A 27,496-nucleotide genomic window follows, 5' to 3' on the forward strand; every position below is an offset into this window, starting at 1 on the left:
TATGGTTTAGAGATGATCAGCCATTACAACATACTGAAATAAAACTTCTTTAGCAATAGAAGCTATTTTCCAAATTGACTTCCCCAGATAAAATCAGCCAGATAGGCATTGATATTCATTAATCTTAGGAACAGTCACCTACCAAATGTGAGGAATGAAGATAAGGGCTAGGGACACTGATGAATAAATACCACCCATCCCTCCCAGACGTTTGGCTGAGAGGAGTAGTCAGATATTTGCATATTCTTTTATTTTGCAATGTGTTAAATGTCATGATAGGACTGTTCACAGAAGACTGCGATCATATAAAGGAAGGATGTGTTAATTCAGCCTTGAGGGGGTAGTGGTGATGTCAGGAGTGGCTCCACAGAGTTGGAGATATTGAGCTGTGTCTCAGAGAAGATAGAGTACTTCAGGCAGAGAACTGCAGTGGAAATGGCTTGAGGCCCTCTAGGTGTGAAGACCAGTATCTTTTTGATCATTGTATATTTTCTTGATCAATGGATATTAAGAGTAAAATATCTATTGCCCTAAGTCTGTAAAATTTTTGATTGAAAATAATATTGAAAACTACTGCTGCCGAGGGCAGATAGTCATGACATTTTTTGAGTTAACATATGGTATAGGTTCCAGAGTCAAGCTGCTCCAAATCTTAAAGCTGTATGACTTTGAGCAAGTCATTTAATCTCTCTAAACCAGAGTCTTTATCTCTGTCTTTACTCTTATTAGTAAAATAATAACATTTGCCTCTTAAGATTGTTATAAAGATATAAAAATGTATGAAAAGCATGTAGCATGGTGCCCAGCACATGAGATGTACTCAATAATGTGTGTAAGCTGTTTTCATTATTTTTAGTGGCATATGCAGGTATATCTTACATCTGACCCAGTGTGGAAGATGAGTTCAAAAGAGAGAGTTGTAAGACTTCTGGTTATCCAAGTGAGAAATAATAGGGGCTTGGATTAGAGCAGAAGTGAAGGGTCTGGAAAGTATGGGAGAGTGAGTGTATGTCCACTTTAGGAAATGATGTGAGGAATGAAAGGACCCTCCCTCTTTTCATGCCCAAAGTTATGGGCCAGGCAGAGATGGGAGTTTAGAGAAATCTGTGATTTCTTGGCACTGCTTGATGTAAAATATCTGGCAAGTCTCATGGTTCTTAATTCTGAGAATTTATCTAGATAAGAATTCACCTGGGGTAAATTTTTTTTTATTACTTTAATGAATTAATTAACCCCTCTTTGGAACAAATTAAAACTAGAATTAGAATATAAGTATCTTATTTCATTATGATTTAACATAGCTGTGTACTTTAGCCTATACACATAACAGCTTTCGAAGGAATGTATATAGGACAGTTTGTGGCATATTCCAAATTTAAAAAAATTAAGTAATTACATATTATTAAATGTTTACATAGCTAGGGCTAGAAAAAGGATAAACATTAAGTGTCATCTGAGAGATTTTTATTTCCTTCTTTGTCATTTCAGTGTTTCTCGAAAAGAATATATGTATTTTTAAAAAACGCTAAAAAGGAAAACAACAAAAGGAATGGATCAGAAAGCCTTAAGGGAATCTGCCATCACTGTCTCTTTTGAGTAGCTCTTTACAAATGCTAGTGGTAGTGAGTATGCATGTCATTTCTGTCAGATGGTGCTCTTCTGAATCCAGTGATCTGGGGGCTAGTGCATCAAGGTGGGCGGAAGTGAGAAATGATAGTAGCAGTAGTTCGTGCTGATGGGGCCAGTCAAAATTTGACTTTTACATTATTTTTAATGTTATATTGGAGTCTGGGCTAGACATGTGATTCCTGTTATTTACCATTGTTTCTCAATATGCGAGTTCTCACACATGTGGATGCTTGCACACATGCATGGGCCTACACTGTAGAGGTGCCAAGCCCTAACTGTGAGCAGGAGGAACACCGATCCGGAAATCAAGAAATGGGGGGTCTGGTCGCAGCTCTGTTACTAAGTTTTGTAATAGACTTGACTAAGTCATTAACCTTCCCGAGCCCAGCTTCTTCGTCTGTGAAAACAGGGGTAGTTCTGACTCCCTCACAGGGTTATTTTGGAAGTCCGTTTTGAACAGATTATAAAATGCCATACATATGAGAGTTGTTTTTAATGCTGGCTTCTTGGCCACTCTTCAGCAGCGCGGTTATGGGCAAGTGACATAAGCTCTCTGGACTTCACTGCTGTAAAACTAAAGCAATTGAACCTTAACTTTGTCAGTCCAACATACCCGAGAGATTTGGGGTTCAGAAGCAGTGGGGCAGAGGTACATACCCTGGGGCAGTGGTTCTCAAACTGACCGGGCATCAGAATCCCCTGGAGGGCTTATGAAACCACAGATTCTTGGGCCCCGCCTCCAGGTTTTCTGATTTAATAGAATGGGGGACTGAGAATTTGCATTTCTAACAAATTCTCTCATGGTACCGATGCTGCTGTCCCAGGGACCACACTTTAAGGGTGAGGGTGAGTAGGAGGCAGGTGGGAAAACACTGTGCATTGTGAAAAAGCATCCAGTTGAATTTACTATTCACCACCCTTCCTGAACTAGATGTTTCCTAAGATTCTTTCTTCCTCCTGAATATGTGGGAGAATATTCTTTCTTGATAGCTCAGCCAGTAGAAACAAGAAGTGACTTTTGGATTAAGCATTTCTCACACAAGTAGCCTAAATTGACAAATCATTACTACATGGTATTAGCTTGAATTCAGAGATACTTAGTCACACATGTATGTGCACTAGAGGTCAGTGATGTGTTTTGGCTCTCTGTTCTCCTTTTAAAAAATTCAGTGAGTAAACTAATTTTATAGGAATGTCTGAGGAAGCTATTCCTGTAAATCTAGTGTTGGTGAATTGAAATAGAGGAGTCAGTGCTGGTTAGCGTGATCTTATTGAAACTTAATCATGTAGCAGTCCCTCTAGATTCAAAGAGTTTGGGCAGGAATCCTCCTGCTTGTCCCTTATCACTCCATTGTATGGTGTAGTTTAATTTGTTCACGTGCTTCCTACTTTTTCAGCCAGGGTTAATACTTCTACGTGATTCTTTTACTGGAGGGGATGAGTAAGCAAGGGATAGTTGGCTTAATTGCTTCATCAACTGTTTGTGTGAGTCATCTCCTGCTTGTCGTATTAATTCAACTGGAAGGAGAAATGTTATCTCTGGTTCCTGAGGCCAGCTTGGGCTTTGGTTAATGAGGATACTCCCTCAGAGAGACGTGTTATCATAGTTTCATTCACTTACTAAGGGAATGAATAGATTGTGAATCTCATTATCTTAGCATGTATGCATAAATATATGTATAAATGGCAAACTGCCTTTACCTTGTGATGTTTATCAATGATCAGATGTCATAGGCAGGATGTTAGCTGTAGAAGGGCGTTCTATTGCAGGTGGTTGCAGAGAGAATGGGAGGGAGGGAGGGAGAGAGAAAGAGAGAGAGAGAGAGAAGTGAATGAATGAATGAATGGCTGTGTTAAGGTTCATACCTTCACTTAATTCTCCTCTCCTTGCTTTCAATTTTATTAACAGAGATGAGTGAAGAACAGGGCAATTTCCAAATGAAACTGCCTTCAGTTCTTTTTAGGTTTAATGTGGTAGCTGGATTACTTTGAAATATGATTGTATGTCTCTAATTTTCTACTTCTTAAGTTCAGTTCACTTGTGTCTTCCTGTTTGGCTTATACCTTCCCCTTCTGACTCAGTCTTCTCTATTTCTCTTCTCACTCTGCCAGACCACTGTTCTTCCTCTGCCTTTGGCTTTTCTCACTTACTGTCTCCCTTGCATGGCTTTTTCACTGAAGCATGTCTCTCTTCACTGTTTCTTTACAGAGAATATGGCAAAGTCAGTTTGCTCACATGGTATCCCCCTGGCAGACGCTCCAGATGGAAAGCATATCTTTCTTTTAACTGTTAATTCATTTTTATTCAGAAAGAATTTATGTACAATAAGTGCATAATCTTAAACATACAATTCATTGAGTTAATAAATGGGTATGTCTGTGTAGTCAGCACCCTAATCGAGATATAGGATACTTCCATCATCCGAAGGAGAGTATTTCTCATTCTTGTCAGTTTCCACCCCCCCTACATTCAACCACTGCCTTGATTTCTTTCACAACAGATGAGTTTTATCTGTTCTTGAACTTCATATACCTGGAATCTTTCAGTATGTACTTTTTTGTATCTGCCTTTTTTGTTCAACATATTTTTCAGATACACCCACATTGTTGCATGTATCAATAGTTAATAATTTTTTAAACACTGACCAGTATTCTGCTCTGTATATACACGTGCATTCACAAAGACACACACACATATCAAGTTTATCCATTCCCTTGTTCTTGGACATTTAGGTCGTTTCCATGTTTTGACTGTTATGAATCGTCTATAAACACTCTTGTGCAAGTCTGTGGACATATATTTTCATTTCTCTTTGGAGTGGAATTACTGGGACATATGGTAGGTGTGTTAACTTTGTAAGAAATGGCCTGTTTTCTAAAGTGGTTGTAATATTTTACACTTCTTTCACAAGTGTATGAAAGTTCCAGTCACTCCACATCCTCACCAACATTTGGTGTTCTCATTCTTTTTTAATTTTAGCTATGCTAGTGGTTAAATGAAGTAGTATCACATGGTTTTAATTGCATTTCCTGATGAGTAATGGTGTTGAGCATCTTTTTTTATGTGCTTACTGGCCATTTGTATATCTTTTGTGTAGTGTCTGTTTGTCTGTTCAAGGCCTTTGATCATTTAAAAAATGATGCCTTTCTTTGATGTGTGAGAGTTCTTTATATATTCTGAATATGAGTTCTTTGTCAGTTATATGTATTTCAAAATTTTCCTCAGTGTTTTGGCTTACCTTTTCATTTTTGTAACTGTGTTTTTGGATAAGCAGTTTTAAATTTAAATGAAGTCTAACTTGTCATTTTTTAAGATAAATATTTTTTGACTTTATAAAAATTTTGTCTACCCTCTGGTTATTATGATATTCTTCTATGTTTTCTTCCAGAAGCATTTTAGTTTAGCCTTAACATTTAGGTCTATGACCCATGTCAAATTAATTTTAATGTATGGCATGAGGTAGGGATCAAGGTTAAATTTTTTCATATTTTTAAATGTATAAAACAACTATTGAAAAGATGTTTTCATCATCAAACTACCTTAGTGTCTGTCAAAAATCAATGGACTGTATATGTTCTATTTCAAAACTGTCTATTCCATTTCATTGATCTGCATGCTATACTCATGTCAATATCATAAGATTAAAAATAACTTTATGGTAAGTCAGGTAGCATGAGTTAGAGGTAACTTTGTCATTCTTTTTCAAGATTGTTTTGGGTATTCCAGCTCCTTTAGAGCTCCATATAAGTTATAGAATTGACTTGTAGTAAAAAAAAAAAAAAAAAAAATTTAGAAGTTTGTTGGGATTGCATTGAGTTGAGAGATAATTTAGGGAAAATTAACATATTAGCAATATTAAAACTTTCAGTCCAAAATCATAGCATATCTCTTTGTTATGTTACTTATTAATATCTCTCAGTATTAATTCTCTGTTTTGGTACGGAGGCATTGTATGTCTTTTGTAAAATTTAACTGTTTTGTGTTTTTTGATACTATAATAAATTTAATTTTTTTAGTTAAGGAAATACAATTGATTTTTGTACGTTGACCTTGTATCTTATGGACTTATTGTCAAGAGTAGATAACCATGCCTTGCTCCTTATATTAAGGGGAAATAATTTACTTTTTCACCATTAAGTATGATATAAATTGTAAGCTTTTTAGCCCATATTGAGTTGTGGAAGTTTCTTTTTATTTTTAACTTTTTGAGAGATGTTTATTTTATTTTATTTTTTATCAGCAATAGAACATTGAATTTTGTGCAGTTCTTTTCTGCCTTTAATATGATGTCATGTAGTTTTTCTTCTCTATCTGGTAAATTACTTTGATTTTAAATGTTAAACCAACCTTGAGTTCCTGGGACAAGAACAAGTTATCATTATGTATTATTCTTTTCAGTCAGTGCTGGGTTTTGGCTAATATTTTGTTTAGTATCTTTGCAACTGTGTTCTTTAAGAATATTTGTCTATATTTCTTTCCTTGTATAGTATTTACTAGGTTTTGATGTTGGTATTATACTGGTCTCATAAATTGTGTGGTGGAATGTTTCTGTCTACACTATTTTCTGAAAGAATTTTTATAAGATTTTATTTATTTTTAAAATAGTTGGCGAAATTGAATAACGAAACTATTTGGGCCTGGAGTTTTCTTTGTGCAAAGGTCCTAAAAATTACTCAGTTAAAAATATTGCCATACAGTAAAATGTCCTTTTTTTTTTTTTTTGATGTCCAGTAGTATGAGTTTTAACACGTGTGGAATCACGTAACTACCACCACAATCAGGAGAAAGAACAGTTTTAAGCACCAGTGTGCCCAGGATTTTGATAAAGAATTCAATTTCTTAACAGATTGTTGACTATTCAGTTTTTTTTGTGTGTTTATTCTTGGTTATGTTTTTAGTAAATTATATTTTCTCGAAATACAGAAATTGTTCATTTCATCTAAGTTGTCAAATTTATTGGCATAAAGTCGTTTATAATATTTTCTTATGTTTAGTGGCAATAGGATCTGTAGTGATATTCCCTTTTTCATTTCTAATGTTGGTTATTTTGTTTCCTCATCTTGTTTTTGTGATTAGTCTTGCTAGGAGTTTTATTAATTTTATTAATCTTTTCAAAGAATGAACTCTTTGCTTGTTTCTGTTTCATTGATTTCTTCTCTTTATTATTTCCTTCTTTGTTCGTCCTTGGAGTTTAATTTGCTCTCCTTTTTCTAGATCATTGATTTGAAATGTTTCTTTTCTCTTATTAGGATTGTAACATCTTCCTAATGAATATACCCTTTAATTTTATTATGAAATGGATCTTTAACTCTGGTAATTCTCCTTGTTTACAGTCTACTGATAGGGATCTGGCCACAACAGCTGTAGGCTGTTCAATTGGCCAAGGACTCAAGGTGAATCCTCATGTTTTAGCTGCACAGCACAAATTTTGATATGTAATACTTTTATTGTTACTAACTCAATGTTTTGTAATTTCCATTTCATTTTATCCAGGGTTATTCACTAGTAAGTATTTTAATTCCCAGAAATATGGGGAATTTTTAAGCGTCCCTTTTTTTTCTTGTTTCCTAACTACATTTTTGATTTCTGATTTCTTCATAGTTGTTGCTGTAAATATTTTCAGTCCATTTTGTTAGATGCATGTGTGTTTTTTTCTTTTTCCAGTATATGATATCCCTCATGGTCATTTCTAATGCTTTTTACCATACATTTTGTTTGTCTGATATTAAAAGTGTGAGCCTGGATTTTGTCTTTATTTTTGTTCATATTTTATTTTTTTTAAATCCCTATTTTCGACTGTGTTATTATACTTCCATTTTAAATGGGTCACTGTTTTTTTTCCCCTACATGTTATGTGTAGTTTAAATGCAGTACTAGTTTGTTATTTGATTAGCAACTTCACACCCAACTATACTTATTATAATTATTTTTATTAAGACTTTTTAGCCTTGTTTAATATTTTCTACTGCCATTTCTTTTTGCTTTTTTTTTTTTACAACCCACTTTTTTCCTTCCTTAGGATAGATTGAATTTTCTTTTGCTGGTTTTAAAAGAATACATTTTATTTTATTCTTATAGTACTTACCTTTATATTAATGTCAACTTAGTTTTCTCTAAAACTTACCAGTAACTTCGTTGTTCTCGAAGTCACTCCCCGCCTCGTAACTATTGGGTCTCTCCTGTCTCAGTCTTCTATTTTCCCCAGTTTTCCCCTTCCTGAAACTTAACCTCCTTTTTTCCTTCAAGAATTTCCTTGAATACTTATGTTAGTTAATGGGGCAAAACTCTAAGATGCACCACCTTCCAACCTGTGCAATCTTCCCTTCTTGTTTGGAACCAGAAGCAACTTGTACTCTTAGAATGTTCTTTCTTCTGGCAAAGTGGAGGATAGAATTGATTGATGGTGGGGGGAGTGGGGCTGGTGTTGGATACCATCTAGGGGGTCTGTTGTAACAGACAGTTCAGGAGAGTTTAGGAGAGTCCACGATAGGTCAGTGGCAGTCAGAGTGGAAGGACTGGTGGAATAACCAGTAGGTCTTGGTATGTTTATACTTGAGGAGTGCGAAAGGAAAATAAGTTGATGGTGCTTCTTTTTATTCCCCCATTCCCTTCCAAATTCCAGTTACATGATTTCTTTTTGGAGTTCTGTTGGCAATGTTAAATGAGGTAAAACATGTAAACTGCATGGCATATAACCTGGTGAGAAGTGATAATTTTAAAAAGCCGGATGCTAACTACTTCTACATTGCTGTCCCAGGTGACTGTACAAATGGCTATAGTTGAATTAAAAGGTTGGTTTGTGTGTGTGTTTGGGGGCAAAGGGAAATGTTAATTATTTTATTCCTTGTTATTTTAATTTGAATTGCCAATGGGACGTCAAGGTAGAAGATAATTAGATATATGTCTAGAGCTGATAGGAGATAGGGGTTTGAGAGTAGTTAGTAAAACTATAGGAAGTCTTCTAGCAGGAGGTGATAGAGTGAGAAAGAGATCCTTGAAAAAACATTTATAGGATGGATCTGGAGGAAGAAGATCCATCAGAGAGAATTAGGAAGCCTGGATTCTTACCCCAGTTTTGACAAGAACTGACTAAAATTTTGAAAAGCACTTAATCCTTTCAGGGCTTCTTTCTTTTGATCTCTCTGTCTCCCTCCCTCCCTTCCTTCTTTCTTCTATCCCTCCCCTGCTCTCCTTCCCCCTCCCTCCCTCGCCCCCTTCCTCTCCCTTTCCTCTTTCCTATCCCTTTCCTTCTTCCCTCCTTCTCTCTCTTAGTGCTTCTCTTCATTCTTCATTAATTCAACAAAAATTTCTTGAATACCTCTTATATGTCAAATTCTGCTCTAGGTTCTGAGGTTAAAGCATCAGATAAGATATGATCTTTGGCCTCTAGTGCTTGGAATGGACAAAAAAATTTAACTATTATTCTGTATTAAGTAAGCTTTATGATACCTGTGTGTTACAGAACCACAGAAAAGAGGCATCTAAATCAGATTGACTGGGGTGGGTGGGAGAAAGGGAGGCAGAGAAGATTTTCAGAATGTGTCCTTTAGACTAATCTTTAGACTTAAGAGTGGTTTAGACAAGGATGTGCCGAGTCATCTAGATAGCATGTGCAAAGAAAGGCAAAAAAAAAAGCACATAATGATATATGGATGGGCTGAAAGGGCAACAGGCAGATCAGTAGGACCCAAGTGAGGCAGGCCTGACAGTACTGGAGAGGTTCGAAGACTAGATTAGGAGCGGCCTGTGCACCAAACCCAGGAATTTGGGTTTTATCTAGAATGCAATGCAGACCCATTGAAGGACTTTAAGCAGAAATGTGAGAACTCAAGCGTGTGTTTTAGAAATCTCATTTTCGAGTGCTCTGCATTGGACATGATGAGGGGCCAGGTAGTGGGCGGGGGCACCAGAGAGGAAAATTATAGAAATTCAGGTGTCAGAGGAGTGTTATTCACCAACCATGGAGTACCTAACCCTGTGCTAATCACCGGTCTGTGTGCTGCGGATCCTGCGTGGATCAGGGTAGACTGGCCCTTTGTTTTCAGGAGCTCGTGGTGGTCGTTTGAAGTGACAGAATGGAAAGAGTGGGCAGACTAGAGAGATGTTAATGAGGCAGGATCTAGAGGATGTGATGACTAATTAGACATTGGAGGTGAGTGAGAGGGAGGAGTTCTGGTTTAGGTAACTGAGTAGACATGACAGCACTAATTTGGGGGACCCAGCAGAAGAACTGAGTGGGGCCTCCAGACAGAGGTCTGACATACACTTGGATAAACAGGGCTAAACCTCAGGAGCGGCCTCTGCCGCCTGCCTCTTACTAAATGAAAGAATTGAATTAGATGTTTAAGTTACTTGATTTTATTCTGTTCCATAAATCAGTTTCAGTCTCTGCCTATTATAGTTGCCTCACTCGGGTCCAGACTTCCTTAGGTATCTTCCCAGAACATAATATGGGGCCAGGCAAAATAGTAGAATTAATAATTGCTTTAGGTAGATCTGGAATCCAGAAACATGAATTTCATTACTCACCAGCTGGTCCCTACTTTCCCTTGATCCCTCCAGCCCCAGCATGAGCTCATTACCTTGATTTTGGCTTGCTATGTAAATTGCTGTGGGCAGTTGTGTCATGTACATATCATATAGACTCACAGAGCGCTTCAACTTGTCGAGATTTTAGGATTATTATTATTTTTTTCCTATGCATTTCACAGATGAGAGAAGAGGCCTGGGGAGGTTATGAGGCTTCCCGAGTACCAGTAGGGCTAAGATTATACCTCTCCATTCACTTCTGCACTGCCTCCCCCTCCCCCTTAGTTAGTTCATGCTAGAGTACTTCGAGAGCAAGGCAGAAATGTTCTTAGGTATATATTTGTGCAGAAGTTTGGAAATGACTAAGCCTGTGTATGTAACTTCGAGACTTTATGTAAAGATTATCAAAAAGAATTGAATTACTTTTACTTTGACGTAGGGAGACAGTATCCACCGGTGTCACGCTTGGATTCAAGCAGCTCTGGTTTGGGGCATCCTCAGAAGGCTCACCCTAAGGAGTCATTTTACCCCAGGTGTAGAATCACATTGCACTGCAAGTTCAAAGAAAAAAATAAAAAGTGCAGAAACTACCAAACTGAGTGTGGGAAGCACTTCTTGTTGGTAAGAGTTTCAAGTACTAGAGAAGAGATGTGTTGAAAGGACATTTGCTTTCATCAAGTTAGAGCATCTGTTTTTTATTCTTTAAAAAGAAGCAACACCTCACATTATAGCATTCCCTAGGCAAGTAAGCACTTGAGATTTTGATCTGTACAGATTCTTAGAGGGAGTGCATCACAGGAGCTTTTAGTAGTGATTTGTAGCACTTGACTGATTCTGTAGACTGACAGCCAATTTTTGTGGGGAAGGGGAGAAAGAGGCAAAGGGAGTTAAGGAACTGCTCTGTGAAAGAGCAAATAAGCCATCTTTCTCAAACCTGAGTGGAAGGGGAAACTGTGCTTAGCAGATGCCAGAGACCAAATTAGATAGGAAATGAAAACTAAACTCCATTTTTTTTATGGTGAACTCTAAAACATTCGTACGAACAATGCGGGCTCCATCCCAGTTCTGCTCCCCCTTATATAGATTTAATTATTTTTTAATTGTGGTAAAATACACATAGCATAAAACTTGCCATTTTAACCATTTTTACTGTGATTCAGTGATGTTAAGTAGATTCACAATGTTATATGTCACCACTATCCTATAGTTGTAATTTCTATTTTAGGCACAAATTTCCCAAATTAAGCAAATTGAGAGAAGTATCACCCCAAGGCCCAGCATCACCACTGTTAGAATTAAGATGTTAGTCTCCATGTCTTATTCATATAAGTTTGTTCAAACCTAGTTGCAATACTGTACATCGAGGTTATAAAGAGAATTTTAGAGTTGGAAGAGAGTTAAGAGATGGTTCACTCCCACCACTACCCCCTACTCCCACCCATTAAATGAAGAAACAAATGGCTGGAAGGGTCAATGACTTGCTCAGTCGGACAGTGGCTGAGCTGTGTCCAGAGTCTAGGTGCTCCATCCTCTGAGTCCCATGCACTTGACTGTCTTTAGTTTCAAAATGTATTATAAAAAATTCACCAGTGGTTTATTTTTAGGATAGTCTTTCTTTTTTTTCTTTCTTTGTGTGGTTTCTGTGTCTGCATTTTTTTAATGGTGTCTTCAAACAGGAATTTGTCTTAAATAAGAAAATCACAACATTTGTGCTAGTCCTGGCGTTTATCGTTCATGGCCTAGACGCTGGCCTTCACTCCTGTCTTGCCTCTGTTCAGATATTACTATAGCCAGGATGTTGCTGCCTTTTTTTCTTTTTTCTTTTTTTTTCCATTTGTTTTGCTGATTGCAGTGAAACCAAAGTTTAAAGGTGATTAGTCATTTTCCCAAGTTGGGGTTTTAGCTAGTTTCTTTTCCTTCTTAAGATCTGTTTTTCACTTACAAATTAGGTGAAAACTCAGGGAAGCAGAGCCTTGCAGCTAACAGCTGAATGTCTGCAGTACGACTTTATACTCTCAGGGCTGATCTGCCTGTTAGATCGCCTTTCAATCCTTTCCAGCTTCTAAATTCTTGTCAGTGAGCAGTTTTCACCTTCTCCTACCCACGTTGAGTCTGTGGGAGACGGTTAGGAAGCTGTAGGATGGGGGAGCTGGGGTTTATTGTTTGGGTCGGCCATGGCAACTGCAGCAGTAAAAGGAACAGGACTAGTTTTGTGCTGCTCTGTAAATGGCTGGGATTCAGCTGGTATCTCGGGATTTTTGCTCGGCAAGCACCAGACAATCCGATCTCCTGGTAAGGTTAAACTTGGCCCTCCCCTCCTGCCCTCTTTTGATCACGTTGTCAGCCAGGAACGGACGTGGGGAGGCTGTCCAGAACACAGCAGGATGTACACCCAGCAGAAACATAACCATAGAGGCAGAACAGGAGTGTTTTCTCATCTGTACCCCAGATACAGAGAAGTAACATTCCCAATCTTTGCCAGCACTCATTCTTAAAGGGTTGAGCACCTTGCTCCCAAGAGCCTGTCTAAATTACCAGCTTGACTAACAGTGGGGAACAGCCTTAAGGAAAGTCAAGGAAAGACCCTGGAGTTTGTATAATTAGGGAAGCTGAGATGCGTGAACTGCCTGCCACTTGTATTTCAAAAAAATGTATTTAAAGAGGAGAGTGAGAATACAGAGTAAGCCTCCATCACTTAATAATAATTTATTTTTTGACTCAATAGCTTTTCTTTTCATTCAGCAGATCATTTTAGGTGTCATTCAGTTTATTTTAAGTACCATGTTTTATCCTGAACAGATTGAGAATTTTATTTTTTAAACTGTACTGTGTTGCTGCCTACTGGGAATTTTACTTTTTTTTTAAATGTTGATGAGCAAAATCTATGTGGTCAAGTACTGAATTCTGAATGTTTTTCTTCTAAGGGGCAAAGATGATTCTTATTCAAAATCATGCGAGGCTGACATTTCATTTGGGGAAGTCTAAGGAAGTTGGTGAGGTCTTATGTTAATAAAAACAAGTGCCTCTTTTTCTTCTTATCACCTTTCAGTATCTGCCCTGCTGGCTCACGCAGTGTGGTCTGGCTTAGCTCTCCCTGGAAGTCACATTATGCTTTAGAACTCTCTTTACTATGACCCACAAACAGTTTTTAGACTTCATTTTAAGGAGCCAAAGGTAAAAAACCGTGAATAAACAAACGGCAGCAGCATCTCCATGTTTCTGACTTCAGCCCTCCCGGAAGCCGGCTTGGAATCTGCCTCTGAATTCTGTTACACACATTTGTTCTCCTCCTTTCTAATCCTCACCTACTCTTAACTAACAGTGTCCCGTTCCCCTTTCATTTTTATTTTTGTCATGTTAGTGGTGACTGACAGGGAAATAGTTACTCAATTTGTAAAACGTTGGGTGGTAAGGTCACAGAATCTGAGATTAGCTTGTAACTTGTAACAGTTTCAGACGGATGACAGCAAGATTTTGCTTGCTTATTTCTGAGCTGTTTTGTTGGTCTTTTAAATGCAGTTTAATAGTGAGTAATAGAGAAGTTTCTTCTTGCTGTGAAGCTACTGAACCCTTGAATACAACATAACAGCAAATGCTGATGAATTTTTAACAGGCACATAATATTTCTTGTCTAGAGGTGAACTGAACATTGCATAACAAAACCAAAATGGGACTTTTTTTGGAAGATCAGATATTAATGTCTAGACAGGCTTTGTGTTGCACAAAGTTAATTAAAAATTTTTTTTTCTGGTTATATTTTCTTGACATATTTGAGCTTTTCTACCTTTAAAAAAATTAGCTTCATTGAAAAAAGCAGGCAGTATTAAGCAGCATATTTTATTGAATTGAAAGGACAATCATAGAATCAGAATTTTAGAGCTGAAAGGGCTTAAATCTAACCTAATGTTTTGATTTTACAGATGAGCAATCTGAGGCCTAGTGAAATGATATGACCAACCCTTAATATACAGCTTGTTTGTATAAGGGCTGAAGCTGGAAACACCAGCTCTCCAGAGACTCCTGATTCTGTGTTTTTTTCTTCATTGGGCACAGCTTTTTAGCTTCAGTTACAATCCTCTTTTATTATGGAGATTACCTTTTAAATGGGTTGGTCTTGAAAATTTATTTTTTCAACTTAATTGTTCTCATATTTCAAAAAGGCCAAAAAACTTCCTAAACTAAACATCATTACCATATACCATGGAAAATATGTACACATCTGCCAAACAGTTTTTAAAGGTGAATGCAAGAGTGCCATAGCTATGTAGGTGTTTTAATCCTCTTTAGAGAAAGATTTGTTTGGGTAACAAGCCCAATGTTGTGTTAAGTATAGACTAAGAACAATGAAGCATCACCTCCTAGGTGTTGGAAGTCAGAGTGGGAGAGAGAGGGAGTGGCTAGTCCTTTCTGTAGGCAGCTCAAACAAATTTTTGTTCTAGCTTTCTCACATGTTAATACAGTGAAGTCCTTCAGTGAGAGTCACTCGTGATAGTGATGTGTTTAGACTTGAAGGTCCTAGGCTCTGCTCAAATAAATAATGATCACAGTCAATCTGCAATGTAGGAGGTGAAAAGTTAATCACTGAGAGGTTGAACTCTTGGCCACTTTTTTTTCCCTTGTCACCTCTGTTGTGTTATTTTTTGCTGCGGCTTGGAAAAGGTTGGTTGGAATGGGCAAATTCTCTCTCCTGGTGCTTCTAGCAATGGGAAAGCCTTGTGGGTGAGCTGTGTCTGCAGAGTGGCAGTATAGACCCAAGAAGGGACCTCGTTCTGTTCCTTGGGCCAAGCTTTCCAGAACCTGGTGGATCTCTTCCCACCAGTGGAGAAGAGGGGTGGGATGGCTGTTTATGGGTGAGAACAGTACTGATTGGCTATCTGGATTTGATTATTTATTTGTACTTAGGTGTTCTGAAGAGACTTATTTTATGTTGCTTAATCCATATTTGGTCTTGTTAGAAGTATTTTAAAAATTCAGCAGAAAGAAAGGTTCGGTTGCTTTGGGAAGGCAGTATGGTCATGTAACTAGAGAGAACAGCACCGGAGTAACTTAAACACATTTGAGGATTATGCCCAGTGAGAGTTTTGTCTCTTTTATGATATATTTGGAGAAGTAAGGTGTGTGTGTGTGTGTGTGTGTGTAGTGTGTATTGTGTATGGGGGGGGTGAGGGGGTGGGAGAGGAGCAACTGTGAAAAAACCAGAAAAATGAATTTTAAAAAAGGAAAAAATTAGGCTTAACTTTCCAGAGTCTGTGTGCACGAAAGTGGTTTAAAATGCAAAAAAGCTAATAAAAACAACTTTTAGTGCAAAAAAAGAATGGAAGAAGTGCTCTTAAAGAGATGAATAAACAGCTCTTTTCTAAACAACATCTCAATAACTGGATTTGAAGGCAATAGAAAGCCTGAGAAGGGCCTTAGGGAAGTCCAAGGGGGAAAAAGTCAACAGATGTTTAAAAAAGTGGAGATTTTAACAGTTTGGTAATAATAGACTAACTTGTACTGAGAATTAGTTTGTCCTTAATACTTGATAAGATACTAATAATGTGCCGAAGAATTTTCCCAATGTATAATCTGAAGCAAAATTACCTAATGTATGTGCTGTTATTGAAATCCACTTAAAAGAAAATGCATGGGTAGGTATGTTAGTCTGGAATCTCCCTGTTCCCTGCCTCGCTGGGGTGTTTCCATTTTAATATGGCAAGGTTGGTGGCACTCCAGTGCAGTGTCTCAGAGGAGTAAATGCACCTCGCCAGAATTTCCTTAAAACTCTTACCAATGGAAGTATCCTGTCCATATAGCAAGGATGTTTAAGAGAGAAAAGAGATGAGAATTAATTGCATTAAAAAGTCCCTAGTCTTTTTATTCTCTTAGCTTTTAGGGTCAGAACTACCTTTCTTTTAAAAATGAGAAAACTCTTTTCCACTATTCCTTTGAGAGAGGTTTCAAAACTCTCTTGGTCCATCTAAGCCTATGGCTTTATGACAGCTGGACCTTTGACCAATAGGTCAGAAAGTAAATTTATTTCTTTGCTTGAAAAATTCCTCCACAAGAAAATACAAAATCATAACTCTTTAGAGTTCCTTAATGATTATTCACTTTGTTCTTACTTCAAAGTTCTCTAGTAAAGATTTAAATATTTAATTTTGTTTACTCCTGGAATTAACTAATTCCAGATAGTATATTTACTCAGAACATTTAAAGACATCAAGCACTGACATTGTTAGAAAAAAAAACCCTCAACATTTTCAGGCAGAAATCATTATAAAATATGGTATAAAGTTTCCTAAATAGAGTACAGTATAGTGAACATAATTTAACTTTTTTCTTGGAGATTAATTGTCATTTCTCTGAAGTTATTACACTGATATAGTAGAGTCATGATGTCCCAGAAGCTCATAATTCTTCTTGATGCCATGGCCTCTGTCTTATCCACTTTTCTTATTGTCATGTCTTACTGCTACTCTCATTTGCCTATATCTGATCCATTGTAAATGTAAGGGAAACTGGATAACCAAGCTTATACAATTACTAGGCTGAATTGTACATCTTAATTCTAACCTCTTGCTCTCCCCACCTGCTCAGTCTGGCCCAAGGCAGTCATAGCCAGGTTCTGAGTGGTGGGGGCTAAGAGATTCGGGGAGGACCGTGCAAGCTTAAATAGGACATTAATATATAAAGTCAGGGCTGTCAGTATGCATGGCATTTAAAAAATTTAGTAACATTCTAAATGGATATTGGATAAAATAATAAAAATACGTATGGTCACTTCTCTGCTTGGACCATTCATGATTCAAGGTGAAGCTTGATAAGACATTTTTATAGAACTTCATTGTTTACTACACCTCTTAGGTGTATAGACTGGGAGCTTCAGAAGCAAGCTCAGGCCCAGGCCGGGCTCAGGGCTCTGCTCTTGCCCCACATGCCTGGCTGGTGTGTTGGGGTACTTAGGTGGAGACACCTTGGAGACCTGTGATTTAGAGAAATCCCAGGAAGCAGAGGAGAGATGGTCATCTGAATAGTATGGGTTTGCTAGCTCTGTCACTTCTACTTCCAGGCAGCTTCTTTTAACGGAGGGAGGAGGAGCTGTGGTTTTTTAATGCATATACCAAAATACTTGACTCATGAGATAGGTAAAAATACAGAGTGATAAATTATACCTCGTGGGTTTTTTGTTTTTTTTTTTTAATGTGAACATATTTTCTCCCAAAGTAGAAGCAGTGATTTATAATGGATTCTTTCCAGAGAGGTTCTAAGTCTGATCCTTGAACTCAGAATACATTTCTTATACAAACAGTGTGTCTTATAGCTGAGTCCCAAGAAAGTCCACAAGTGCCATAATGTCCCTAGGACTTTGCAATCATAGTCTCCACAGAGCTTTGGTGCCTGAGAGCCCCTTCAGCTGGTAGTACATGATTATGAAGAATGGCCAACGCGGCTTATAGGATAATAGTGAAAAATGTGAGTAGAAACAGGTCATTATTTAATGGATAAGATGAGTGGGACTAGCGAAGGGCCTGATGGGAAGTGAAATCACTGACTGAAGTGGTTCCAGAAGGCCCAGCTAAGAGCTAAGAACAGGGGGGAAGTAAAAGGTAAAGAGAGTTAAACTCCACTTGAGGAAGGATGTTCTAACATCACATCTGCCTAAAAATAGAACAAGCTGACTGACAAAATAATGAAACCTCTGTCATCCAAGATGTTCAAGCAGAGGTGGGAGGACCCCCTTCTCAGGAGTTCTCCAGGGGAAGCCATATACTGAAGAGAAGGTTATAATAGACGACCACTTATTTTTCTCTTAACACTGAAATGTGGTACTTAAGACACACATTTGTGCCCCATTTTTCATTGGAGAAGATAATATAACAGCATTGAAATAATTTTAAGAAAGGCAAGTAGTGATACTTTTACAACCGTAATACAGTGTAACTTTTTTCTTTTACATATTATGTTCCTTATTAGTATACATGTAATTTCTTTAAAACAGGGAACAAAGCTTAACTTACAAACAAAATATTATTTTCCCACTCTAAGGAACATAATATTCACTATTATTTATCTGTTTTTACACTTCTAAGTACTGATAATAAGATATTTAATGGTATATTTGCTATTCCTTGTTCAAATGTTTAAATTCATTAGCGAAACCAAAATCATATTTGAAATATGTAGGGCTCTTGCGTAGTTTAAATTTTTCATTGTTTCAAGATTTTGACTTTACTATCTCTGCACATTACTGGTCCTTGAGGATTACGCAGAGCCAAATTCTTTTGACTTTTATAATTAATGTGCTGGATTCCCAAATTTTCCTACCCCCAGGATGGGCTGTATTTTACGATAAACTTTGATAAAGGGTGATTGAGGGTGGGACGGTGAGAAGCAGCTTCCAGTTACCAGAGAACCTGAGACTTACTCTCTGTGCTTTTCCTAGGTCACCAATTTTCAAAGAATTTGAGTATAATTAAATACACTTCATAATAAACTAGGCTGAACATAATTTAATCTTTCCCTGAAGGTACTTCAGAGTCTTGAAGAGCTTTGGGGTCATGATGAACATCAATTACTTTCTCACGGTGGGTGTACAGAAGGAGGTAGTTAATAGAGTTCCGTTTGATCGAGTCCTGAATGACCGGGGATTTGTTCTATTATTATAGGCAGTCCAGTGTCAAGACTGAATCCGATGCTTAATGTTAAATTTTCAGGCAGTAGAGAATATAATAAAGATGACCTCTTTGATTTTGAGAGGCTAAAAGTCGATCGTAATTATTCACATGGATGTGGTAATATTCCGCACTTTTTAGTTTCCAAAGTGCTGTCACATACCTTGTCTTCTATTACTTGTTTCTTATGACACTCCTGGGAAAGAAGCAAGGCAGCTGGCATCCTGTTTTTGCAGATAAGGAAAATGAAGCTCAGAAAGTTTAAGTATCTTCGATTGGGTCATATACCCGAGGCCCTTGCTTCCAAATTTAATGTTCTTTTTAGCATTCCAGAGGATACTAAGCATTTGCACATGGTAATGTTTTTTACTGCAAACTGTATTTTCTTTGTGTACTAACTCATTTAATCCTCACAACAGCCCTATGCGGCGGTAGATATCGGTTCTCTTGGTACCATTATGATTCCCATGTTTAGAGATGAGGACATGGAGGCACAGAGAGGTTAGGGCATGCAGCTCGAGAGTAGCAGAGCTGAAATTTGGACCTAGGAGCTTCAGCTGCAAAGCCTAGGCTCTAACCGTTATGTCACATGACTGCTCAGTGTACAGCTAACACTGATTTTAAATAAATCAAGAGATGTGTTTGTAGCTATTTTGCTGTTTATAAAGATCTCTGCCTGTATACCAGGTCTGGGATCATTCTGACTGAGATTTCGAACCTAGACCTGCCAAATTGAGATCTTGGGCACCTCACTTAGCCTCTCAGTCTCAGTTTTCTCATCTCTAAAGCAAAAATAGGGAATATTTCATGTCGTCGTAAGAATGAAATGAGATATATGTAAAGCACTTCACACAGTGATTACTCCATAGCCTCTATTTTTAAAGTGGTTGTTGCTATTATTATAATTATTCTGCATTCACAATGGCCGAAACCATATTAAAAGTTTTTCAAGAATAAGCTATTCGTATTTACTTCCCATTGTGCAAATTTGTGTGTATTAATTGGATCTAATTGTCTTTCTTGAGTTTTTAAAATAGGAAAATTTTACAATTATGTTTGTTAACACTATTCTACCTACTGGTAGTATTTTATCAGAGAGCTAGCAAGCTGTCTGAGAACCCAAAGGCATTATCCAAATTATTTGCCATATAGTTTGTGACTGTGATACAGCTGCTAAGGTAGAGGTTCAAATTTAAAAGCAGAGAGAAAAATGTTGATTTTAGTGGTTGCAAACAGGTCAATTATCTGATACAGATTGAGCTCACTAGAAAATACAGTGGCCACTTAATTAAGGTACCTACATAATAGATGTGATGATGGTTACTGCTTAATAGGTGCTTTACATTTTTAACGTACCTCACCTTTTTTATTAATACAAAAAAAATTCCCCTTTTAACGTTCTTTTAAATTTTAAATGGGTATTCATTTTCTTCTTACAGAAAATGATAATACGCATATGTATTTTCAACAAACTGTGTATATTTCTTCTTCATTCCTCCTAGGAGTTTCTATTTATTCATTTGGTAAATTTTGTGGAGTACTCACTTTGTGCCATGTATTTATTCCCTAGGCGTAGGGAATATAATAGAGAACAAGGCAGAGATGGTCCCTACCCTCAGGGAGCTTTGCCACTATACCTAATGTTGACAGTGATGAAAGGAGCAAATGACGATTTGGGACCTGGTTCCAAAGGAATATTTCTGTGACACCTACAATGGAATTCTGGCCCCAAACTGTCCTCGTTACTACAGAATACGTGAAGTATCACATCATTTCATCACTCACTTAAATGTAATGAAAGGCGCGAGTAGTGTTTGCAAGCACTAAAACAAATTGTCTTTGACTCTTCTTATTCTCTCCCTTCTTACCTCCCCGTTTTCCTTTGTCTCGCTTTCAGTTTTCAGAGCTTAGTCGTTATTTCCTAGTCCTTCCCTAAAGTGTAATCCGGTGAGCTAAGGGCAGGGGGCCTGGGTTGTTTGAACTGCACCAGCATGATTTACAAAGGGGACTGCATGGGAAAGAATGAGCCATGCTGTGCTGTCCTGTCTCACTTTAGGCAGCACTAACAAAATTTGTGTTGAGTTGAATATGTCTGGGCAAGTCACTCACTCTCTTTGTCTCTCCATTTTCTTATTGTTAGTATCAGAAGTTGAAATAGAATGATTTTCTAAGGCCCCTGCCAGTGCAACAATTCTGTGATTCATATGTCCTTGAAAAGTTGAGTGTACTCTTTCTCAGTAATTGCAAATATATTTTCCAATGAGCTTGGAAATCTTTTTCCAATTATCTTCTCTCCTGGTTTATGACTTATCATTGGTATGTTGTGTCTTCTAACACTGTTGCTACTCTAAGCCCATCAAGAGGTTAATTACCTGTGAAGAAAGTGGGACTGCTAGAGAGCTGTCAAATATTCAGGATAACTCTGAAGTTAATCTCTTTGGTAATGTGAATAAATAAATGTTCTTCATGTATCTAGTTTCTCAGTGGAGACATAACAGTACTGGGCTATATAGACTGGAGAAAGTCATGTTGCTGATAGGGATGAAGATCATGGTCAAACTCAATCAGGGTCATCTTCTTCCTCATAAAGTTTATCAATTCAGCGCACAAATAATACTTTTAAAAAATAACTAGATTCCTCCATGTTCCCTAAGGAATCCTGAATAGTCCCTTTGTTAGTTAGTTAGTTAGTTTGTTTGTTTGTTTCATCTCCCTCTCTTGTAGTGGATAAAAAGTTCAAATAAGGAAACAATGAGGAATTTATCCAAAAAAAACTTTTTAACTGCTAATAAAATTCATCTTCTTTTTCATTCTTTTCCATCTGGGATAGAACAGCCCCAGGTAGTAAACTTGTTTTCTTGTCACTTAAAGCAGGCTCAATGCTTGCAGTCCTGTAGCACTGCCTGATTCACAAATCTGTCAAAGAGTAAGTATTGTCTCGATTTGCTCTAAAATGTGCCAGAAAGGAAATTCCTGATGCATAAGGAAAGGTAGTGTGTTTACACACACACACACACACACACACACACACACACACACACACACACTCTGCATTCTTATAACCAAGCATATCTATTTTCGTGTTCGTTTGCAGTAAAGCACCTAGAAAAATGAGAGTCATCTAACCAGCTTTTGGTAGTTGCCAGGGATATCATTAGTGGGAATCTCAAAATATTAAATTTGATTTTACAAAGTAGTTTAGTGGTAGTTTTAGAATGGCATTGTTTTTTACATAGCTCTATTTGGCATTGAGCAGGAGGAAAGCAGATTGAATGTCACCAAGAATATTTTTTGGAAAACACATATAAAGAATTCCCTCTCTTCTCTATTACCCTCATATTTTTGGCTTGCCATTATAAATTGTTGAGTCGAGCTGGCTGTACATCAGGATATTATAATATGTCAAAAATTATTCAGCCTTCAGTGTTAAACAGGTACTTATTTAACCATCTGAATTTAGGTGATGCTCTCTGGAGGAGGCCAAAGTTGGGAGTTTGGCCTGTCATTGAGGTAGAGGACTTCAACCAGGGCAGCCTTGAACTGTAAAACTCAGTTGATATTCTAGTACCAACTTGCCTCTGGAGATGAACTTAGAACTCTATCTCTGCTTATTCTTTCTGTGACTTCAGAGCTATTTCAGGCTTATTTCTTTATTTACTTGTGCCAGGTGTGTTTTCTCAAGTTATAGGAAGGTATGGAGCCCCACAGAGACAGCTATTATGTTTGTCTTTTAGTTGTTGTTGTTTTAAACAAGAAGTTTTTTTGAGCAAAAAAAAAACACTACATCACTAAATCGTATGTCTCATACTCATGGAAATTTATCAATTTTGTTTTTGCCTACTATCTCCTACCTTGCTACTTTTTAGTTTAGGTGACCACTGTGGTTTGGTATACACAAATCCCAGGAGCTTGGAAATAAACTTAGGATCTAATATTATTAGTAAATTCTGAATTTAGTGACACAGGAACCCAGTGGCACATAATCTACAAGAGATCTATCGATGAGCTGGGTTTTCGTGGAAATGTCACATACCTTTGCTATTAGAAGCATGATAGTGTTAAAAATGGCCATTTGAGAGTACAGTTTCTTTATGCCTTATATTTTGTGTTTGGTGAGGATTCCTGGCAGAGGACTTATTTATTTATTTATTTATTTTGCTTCCTGATTGTTATGGCAATGCTGATTGTATAGAGCTTTGGTGACTTCGATAAGTATCAAATAAAGTTAGGTATGGTAAAGGTGTAAAAAGATCAAGGAATCCATGTGTGTCCCAAATACAAATATATATAATTAAATTTGTAAATACCTTTGTCTTCATTCCTCATGGTGCTTGTTATTGCACCACTTGTGAGTGTGTATGTGTGTTCCTTCTTTTATTCCAGGCTGCTTGGGAAAAAAAATGCTGATTCATAGTGTCATTGTCTTCTATTTTCCCAGGGAAATTCTGGGTTTGTTTCATTTTTTTACAATCTTAAGTTTAATCTTTCTAGATAAATCTTTTTTTTTTTTCTCTTCCAGACACAGGGCACTTTGCTTTGTTTATGCTAATAAATGTCAGGCTAGTCTCAAAGAATTAGAAGAAATGCCAGTAATTTCGTAGGGCTCTCGTGCATGGTTTTTTCCCTATTTCATTGTATGTTGTGCTTTTCGGAGTCTACATTTTTAGTGTATGGAGGTGATTTTAGAAGATTCTAAGGTTTCACTGGCAGTATCCAGACAGTCTTATACAACATCACCGAAATATAACACATCGATGAAGCAGACCCTTGTGGATATTTACTCATCACAAAAGTACAAAGTTAATTTTGGAGAGGAAGAGGTTTTTCAGATATATTAAATGGATTTTTGCTACAGTGAGGCGAGTGGTACTTTCAGTTGAACATTTCTCATGTAGTAGCCAGCAGATAGCTTGGCTTCCTGGTTGTAATTACATGCCAGTGGCTTGGTGGGTATTATTTTAGAAGTTGAGTTCATTGTGGATTCCCCGAGCATGTGGAGTAGCACACTCTGATTGTTCACATTAAGACTGTAATTCCATCCAAGGTTTATAGTGTCATCATAGAAACTAGATGGAATTACAGCCCCATGCACATTTTGGAAGACTACATTATTTATTGAAATACTTTATAAAGTTGAATAATTTTTTAAATATCCTGAAAATTCATGGAACTTAGAAACATAATCCTAGCCGTACAGAAGGATCTCAGTAAATATTTCTTGTTTATTTGATTGATTTCACTTATGTCTTCAAATAAACTCTTTTTAAAGAAAAAGTCTGGAGAGGTTGTATTTGTATGGCTTAAAAAATATCTTGCCCCAAAATGCTCATAAGTTTTTCTGCTTATTATTGATAAAAAAATCAGCTCCCCATATGAATATATTATTTAATCTTTTCTATTTCCAGCCTAGAGTATACTGTTGAGTGGTTCTAGTGGCCAAGGATCATTGTTTCGGGGGAAGTCAGCCTATCCTGAGTAATTCCTCTTATGTAACATTTCTTTTCAGCATAATCCTCATAAACCTGTGTGTCCCATGCCTTTGAGGTGGACTCCTGTGAGGTGATTAATTACATAACCAAAAACTGTGGCTATCTGTTGGAATATTGGATGGATGCCTTTCTTATTGGCTTAATTAGGACAAGAACTATTAAGATAATTCACTAATTCATTGTGTGTTACCAAATTTGAAATGCCCCTGGATGTACACTACTTCAGAAAAGTGTAAGGTTGGAAGTTCAGAAGGAGACATTATGTGTATCAGAATCTGTGTGGTCTTTTAAGTTGAGACTCTGTGTTATATATTTTAGGGTGATTATATATAATCTGTGTAATACAGTATTACTGATAATGTTATTGCCTGTGCCAATATGCCCTTTAAGATATAGTATCAAAAAGTTAAAATCAATATATTTTGAGTAATTTTTTTGAATTTGCATTTTTGTGAATTTGCATGCATGTATGGAAAATTATTAAAAAATACAGAAATGTCAATTAAGGAAATTCTGTATTACAGTGTTCTTTAAGTCATCAGAAATATTTAAAATTTATATAAAATTATATGAATTATCATAATTTTTGTTCCTAGAAATATTCCATTATTAAAAGTTTGTATATAACAGAGATAGAAAATAAATATACTGGTACAGCTAAACCAATGCTTTCTGAAAAGAATTTATTGGAACAGAAAATGCCTTTTTACTTTATGAAATTATGTTTTTATTTCAGGACTTCATAATGCTTGAAGAATGTTTCACCTTTTAACAGTGAATAGCAATGATTGGTTCCTCTCTTTACTGATTTGTTTTTATGTGAATTTGAACTTCTTTTTTTTATCACCCGTAAACATTTTATCTTAGCTATATAAATTAGATTTAACAAAGTATATTTCCTTGATACATCTCACTATGAACAAAAACCGGTATTCTCTTTTGCAGCTTCTAACAGGGAGTACTGCTAGATTCTATATAAAAGTGGTGGTTTTTGTGTGTGGTGTGGGTGTAGCAGAGCAGTATTGTTCATTCCTTTCAAAATGTGCAAGATGCCTCTGGGTCTGTGGGCGGGGGGACTACCTTTGGTGCCCGTACCAGTTACTCATTCAATTGTTCCTCACCAGAAAAGGGAAAACCCAGTGCTCCCTGCCCCACTCATTCTGAATAAGCGGGGTGGGGGATAGTGTGGTGGGTGCCACTCTCATTCTGCAAAGGCTTTGTTTGAGAATAGTTTAGCAAAATGCAGTTTTATTATTTTACTATCAGTCTGTATTACAAGTTAATATATAAATGGCACTAATGATCAAAATGGAGTACCAAAGCGAAACAAACCTTACAGTGTACTTATACGTTCACCTGACATAACAGCGAAAGCATTTAAATTCTTTATTGCATAATAAGTAATCTCTGGAGCCACAAGTTGAACGTGTGTGTGTGTGTGTGTTGTGCGTGTGTGTGTTGTTTGTAGAAGTGAACAAATATGTTAGTTCATTGACCATTTCCTTGATTTTCCTAAAGAAAATTTCATTCATTGTGCTTCTGATTTGTATCCTGGGAAGTCTCTGTCACCTTTAGAATATGATGGTGAATTCATGAGGAACCCGTGATCCTTTAAGAAAACACTCCTGATTTCAGAAAGGTGACACTTAATTTGCATATGAGACTCTAAAAATTTATAAGTTATATAATAAGCTCAAAGAAATTGAATTATATATTCATTAAGAATATGTTATCTTTATTAGCAGAAACTAAATGATTAAGGTATTACTGAATACTAAATACTTAGGAAGGACAGGTAAAGAATATCACTGGTCTGGCACACCAGGAGCTGTGTTGAAGTCTTAGGCCAGTCATTAACTGTTGTGTGGCCTTTGGCAAATAATTTAACTTCGCTGGGCCCTAAGAAAATGAGGAAGTTTGATTATACTAGTGGTTTTCAGATGTGGCTTCAGAAACCTCTGGAAAGCTCTATGTCTCCCACCAGCCTTTACTGAATGGGCCAACGACTTGCGTGGTGCATCGGGTGAGACCCAGGGATCTGTGTATTATAATAGCTATGGTTTCAGTTCACGGTGCCACTAATCAAATGATCTTTAAGACGCTTCTAACTCCTATATTTCAATTTCTATAAAAAGTTGTCCTTGGTCAGTAAGAAGCAATCCAATAAGGCACCGAGCTTCCAATAAGAGAAACTTTAGAATGGGAATGGGGAAGGGGGTATGAATTTGATTATCTCTGAGGACTACTGCTTGCTTGTGTTAGACAAGTCTAAGATCTTTCCAAAGGAATAGAGAGGAGAGCTAAGAAAGGTTATTTCTTTGTGTCATTTCCCCATTGAAGAAACTAGGAGATAACAGTGAAAAAAATCTCCCAAGTTGAGGATGACTTCTAGATGTCCCTGTGCCTTCAAACTATCAACCGTGGGGTGGATTTGTCAGCCCTGTAGTCTGTGTTTGAGTAACAGACAGACGATGACAAAAGTGGCTATTTTCTGTCATCATGCAAGACCACAGAGGGGCCAGGAGGAGAAGTGTGGTATGAACCATGTCCCTGCCAGAGTTACTTACAGCTCCTTGGCAACCAGATGCACAACCTCCGCTCCTGCAGCCTGGGCACAGATAATACCTCAGGAGAAAGGAGACAGGGAGCAGAAAGGAAAGTCACTGGAATCTCGAAATGGCAAGGGATTCCAGTGCTTTTGCCGAGAAGGAAACTCTCTGGTACTAGGCGCCAGGCATGTTTGGACTAGAATGGGGTTCAAAAATTCAAACAGAACGCTGTCTGTCTTTAAGGACTCATATGAAAAGTTTGTTTGTCCCAATCCTAAATCCAGGAGTCTACCTGTCATAAATGCTCTCAGGTAGTCCCCACATACCTTGAATTTAATCTCCAGAATATGGAAGACAAAGGACTCGGGTCTTCAACTTCCTAAGGAGGAGTGAGAAACTTTCCTTCTGAACATCTCTGCCTTGTGAATATGAAGGAGGGCTCTATGTCAAAAGTTCCTGTAGGATAACTAACAGAGGTGGAAAGTTAAAATAACCTTAAAGGCACTGAAGCTGAGAAACTGCCCTTTTTATCCTAACAGCCACAGTTAGTTTTGGAAGGCTGTCAGTGGAGAAACTCAGGGCTGTTAATTCAGAAAGCAGCCGTGTTGGATGCCTCTGGTGTGCTGGCCCATTGGGCACCATGTC

The 27,496-nt window shown here is 37.3% G+C and overlaps 1 protein-coding gene across 11 annotated transcripts in view; it reads left to right on the forward strand.

The window, feature by feature from the left end:
• Positions 1 to 27,496, forward strand: part of ATXN1 (ataxin 1) — a 363,244-nt gene that overhangs the window by 39,729 nt on the left and 296,019 nt on the right. The window contains exon 1 of one of the 11 annotated variants that reach the window (XM_039866502.1): positions 1,598 to 1,622. The exons of 9 other annotated variants lie outside the window; for them this stretch is intronic. The gene's annotated coding sequence lies outside the window, so the exon portion shown is untranslated. Of the gene's footprint in view, positions 1 to 1,597; positions 1,623 to 12,003; positions 12,452 to 27,496 lie in introns of those variants that run through there. One more of the 11 variants, XM_039866503.1, reaches the window with a different exon arrangement.

This window comes from Pteropus medius, unplaced genomic scaffold (genome assembly GCF_902729225.1).
Source record: "Pteropus medius unplaced genomic scaffold, Ma_sr-lr_union100, whole genome shotgun sequence".
In the NCBI taxonomy this organism is placed as follows: Eukaryota; Metazoa; Chordata; class Mammalia; order Chiroptera; family Pteropodidae; genus Pteropus; species Pteropus medius.